Here is a 4,651-nt window from a genome sequence, read left to right as displayed (position 1 = left end):
ATATTAAAGTCTTCTGATATCTCAGGTTGGTTGATACAACGTAATGTAATATTACATAAAATATATTATGTCAATATTATAAGATTTGTCTGGTTTCTAAAATATTGCCATATTAGTACACTGTGAATTGATAGTGGAGAATCCCTTATGCATTAATTGGCGCTGGGACAGTACTCTCAAATCCCTGCAGGGAAGGTGGCTTCTCAACAAATTACAGCTTGGTTGCTTGCTGTCACTGTTATAGTTAATGTTTTTTTCAGAATACAGTGATTTAAAAGGAATCTGTCAGCAGTTTTTGCTACCTCCTCTGTGAGCACCCTGATGTAGGCAAAGAGAAACAGAATCCAATGACGTATCACTTAGTTTGCTGGGTACAACAGTTGTGAGTTTTTAGATTTAGCATTGCAGCAGAGCTGAGAAAGCTAACTCCTCCCACATCAGACTCTCTATGTACATTGTCTATTCATAGTGAGCTGCTTATAAAAGGAGGGGGCAGATTCAGACTTGCAAGAACACACCAGCTAGTCCAAGCAATGATCATGTCCTGGTAATAAAACTTTCAGTGTAAGTAAACAGCAGCACACAGCTTGACATGTGACACATTGTTGAATTCTGCGTTTTAACCCCTATCTCATGCTGTCCTCAGATTTCAAAGTTAAAAACCTTCTGACAGATTCCCTTTAAATGACACAATGACAAGACTATAAAGACTATAAAAGCAAATTCAGGAATGCAGAAAAAAACGCCATAGTTTTCTCCACATTGATCAATTAATAAACATGTAAGGGGCTCAGACTGAGCACTTTGGTGGGAAGTTTCTGAATGGTGGCTCAATGGTTAGCACTGTTGCTGTGCAGCATTGGGGTCCTGGGTTCAAATCCCACCAAGGACGACATCTGCAAGGAGTTTGTATGTTCTCCCCGTATTTGCGTGGGTTTCCTCCGGGTTCTCCGGTTTCCTCCTACATTCCAAAGACATACTGATAGGGATTGTAGATTGTGAGCCCCATCGGGGACAGCGATGATAACGTTAGTAAAGGGCTGCGGAATATGGTAGCGCTATATAAGCAATGCATAATAAATAAATATAGCAAAGGGGGAATTCCAATAATATAATTTCTCTTGTTGCAGAATGTAATGAAGGGTAAAAGAATCAACATTGTATGCTGCAAATATTCAGCAACCTGTTACTGTTATTGCCGTTAAGATTGGGCATGGTACCCCAGATCTCTTTGGATATTGACTTGCTGAAAAACTTCTTTCTCTTCAAATTATGCTGAGAAATACAGACAGATAATTAATTATCCATCATGTAATATCATCAGGGAGGTGTTTACCTCTAAATTTATTCTGCAGCAGGACAATGATTTCACGCATACAGCCAATGTCATTAAGAAAGATCTTCAGCAGTATGAAGAACAAGGATCCTTAGAAGTGATGTTATGGCCCCCACAAAGCCCTGATCTCAACATCATTACACGAAGAGACAGAAGGATTTGCTCAAAGCTACATCCACAGAAGATCTGTCATTAGTTCTCCAAGATGTTTGGAATAACGTCCCTGCCGACTTCCTTCAAAAATTGTTGAAGGGAACCTAGAAGATTTGATGTTTTAGTGTTATTTTGAAGGCAAAGGGTGGTCACACTAATTATTGATTTGATCACTCTGGTACACTCAATTTGCATTTTGTTAATTGGTAAAAATAAACTATGGTCACTTCTATTTTTGAAAGTGTACTTACTTTGTAGCATTTTTCCATACCTTCCCATAAGTTTTCCTCAGCACTGTACATTGTGTATTTCTTTAATGAGAGTATCTAAATCTCTCTTTAGTTTTGCAACTTATGGATTGTATTGGGCTTGATTATATAGATGGGCTTGTCATTGTTATACAGGAGACTGACCCACAACCCACAGGGGCACTTTCATGATGGGGTATGCTGGATCCTCTGGGGATGAGACTGATTTATCAATGTGCAGGTGATAAAACATGCTGTCTCTTGTAACAGCTCCTACAGCCGTACTATGAATTAATTTCTGAATAGAAAGCGGTTCTGTATTCTGATTTAGTGTATCCTCATTTCTGAGGTTATACATTATTTTAATGAAATCATAAAGAAAAATGTAATATCCATATACTTCAAAAACTTCTGTTCAGTATGTCCTGGGGTCTTATAGAAGGATGATTTGACACTATCTTACCTAAAATCGCTCACTCACTAAACTTTCCTACTGTTCTCCACAGTGACCTTGGCCTTTCTAGCCTCATTATATTAATTAAAAGAGCACTTTTTAGTAAGTAAAAAAGATCAGGAGCCATAGGAAGGTGTGAAATACTTTGCAATTTGGTCTGAGCACATTCAGCAGCTTAAGTTTGGCTACAATTTAGCTTTTCCTATCTTATTTTCGAAATGTAAAGTTAACACTCCTCATTATGGATGTATTCATTTTTTGCATCAGATTATGGTGAATCAGACATCTGTTTATAGCTATATGAATCAAGCTCATACTAAAGTGCATCAGTTTTCATCAACTCTATTCAGGAGCATACAAAAAGATGAGAGAGATTCATAGGAGATCTAAAAAATTAGGACCCTTTCTGGCACTGTTTAACACTGCAATATCCCTAGCAACCTTAGCTAGGTATGCCTATTGTTTGTTTGCCCTAATACCAGTTTTTAGAAGGCCTTTAGAGTCAGTATCCCTGAGCATGTTTCACCTAAAGCTGGAGTTACACTAAACGACTTACCAACGATCACGACCAGTGATACGACCTGGCCATGATCGTTGGTAAGTCGTTGTGTGGTCGCTGGGGAGCTGTCACACAGACAGCTCTCTCCAGTGACCAACGATCAGGGGAACGACTTCGGCATCGTTGAAACTGTCTTCAAAGATGCCGAAGTCCCCCTGCAGCACCCGGGTAACCAGGGTAAACATCGGGTTACTAAGTGCAGGGCCGTGCTTAGTAACCTGATATTTACCCTGGTTACCATTGTAAAAGTAAAAAAAAAAAACACTACATACTCTAATTCTGATGTCTATCACGTCCCATACCGGCGTCCACAGGGTTAAAACTGCTTTCGGCAAGAGCGCTGCTAATGCACACGCTGCTGCCGAGAGCTTCCCTGCACTGAATGTGTCAGCGCCGGCAGTAACAGAGGTGATGTCACCGCTGTGCTCTGCTTTATGGCCGGTGCTGACACAGTCAGTGCTGGGAAGCTCTCGGCAGCAGCGCGTGCATTAGCAGCGCTCTTGCCGAAAGCAGTTTTAACACTGTGGACGCCGGGGGACGTGACAGACATCAGAATGTGAGTATGTACTGGTTTTTTTTTTACTTTTACAATGGTAACCAGGGTAAATATCGGGTTACTATGCGTGGCCCTGCGCTTAGTAACCCGATATTTACCCTGGTTACAAGTGAACACATCGCTGGATCGGTGTCACACACGCCGATCCAGCGATGACAGCGGGTGATCAGCAACCAAAAAATGGTCCTGATCATTCCCCAATGACCAACAATCTCCCAGCAGGGGCCTGATCGTTGGTCGCTGTCACACATAACGAGATCGTTAGCGGGATTGCTGCTACGTCACCAAAAGCGTGACGTTGCAACGATATCGTTAACGATATCGTTATGTGTGACTCAGCCTTAAGCTATATAGGGATGATTATTATCTCGCAAAGATAGTAGAAGCTCAAATAATATACAGGAGAACAATGCTCATAGGACAACACAGGTCCTGAGAGTGAGTGAGGAGTATTCTCCCTCCCTAGTTGTGGCCTGGTCACCTTCTCGTGATGTGTTAAGAACACAACACCTATTGGTATATATACAAGTTATCAAAGCTGCTGAAAGTCCCGCACAGGCAAAGAGCCTTGTTCAATGCAAAATTCACAGAAGTCATTGAGAAACCAAAGAACAGGTCTAATATCAAGGCTTCACTGCTGACAAATGATGATTCATTTTTACAAATGAAAAGGAATACAATAAGTTTTATTCGGGAAGACAACAAAAACGTATTTCAGGGTCACATCGACCCCTTCATCAGGATGAATAACTTCATGATGTTTTTATCCACATGAAGAGGTCATTCCGACCCTCAAAGGAATCAATGTTGATATTCTAACTATAACTTTTTTAGTATTGTATTTCCGTGTAGACGAATCATTATTTGACAGCAGCACAGCCTTAACATTGGCCTGTTCTTTGGTCTCTTCACGACTTCTTTTAATATTGCAATGGGACCCTATGGCAGCTTAATTAAATACCTGTTTGGTACAGTATATGTATCTATGGTTTACAACATCGGTCACAATCATTTTCATTACACGATCTGTGATAATGTATGCTTAGCTACGTGTTTCTAGTAATCAAAGTAAAATCCCCTTTGGAGAAATCTAGCAAAGATAAGTGATTATCAGTCTCCTTTGTTATGGCTACCAACTGTAACATTTAGGAAACTATCATTGTTGAAATATTGGGTTCTGTTCATATTTGCATTGGAGCTTTGTTGAGAACCATTATACGAGATCAGACTGCTGCACTTTTTTTTGCAGGAACAAAACAATGATGGAAACCCTTTGTGACTCACTGGGGTCCATTTTGAGAATGATTCTGCATTTCAGTTAATTTTGTTATTCTGCTTCATTGAT

General features: G+C 40.2%; 1 protein-coding gene across 1 annotated transcript in view; it reads left to right on the top strand.

The window, feature by feature from the left end:
* The window catches only part of HS6ST3 (heparan sulfate 6-O-sulfotransferase 3), a 1,159,628-nt gene that overhangs the window by 195,238 nt on the left and 959,739 nt on the right, over positions 1–4,651 (top strand). The gene's annotated exons all lie outside the window — the stretch shown is intronic.

This window comes from Ranitomeya variabilis, chromosome 3 (genome assembly GCF_051348905.1).
Source record: "Ranitomeya variabilis isolate aRanVar5 chromosome 3, aRanVar5.hap1, whole genome shotgun sequence".
Lineage (NCBI taxonomy): Eukaryota > Metazoa > Chordata > Amphibia > Anura > Dendrobatidae > Ranitomeya > Ranitomeya variabilis.
Note: the sequence above shows the minus strand (reverse complement) of the source record. Positions and strands in the feature narration are given on the sequence as shown.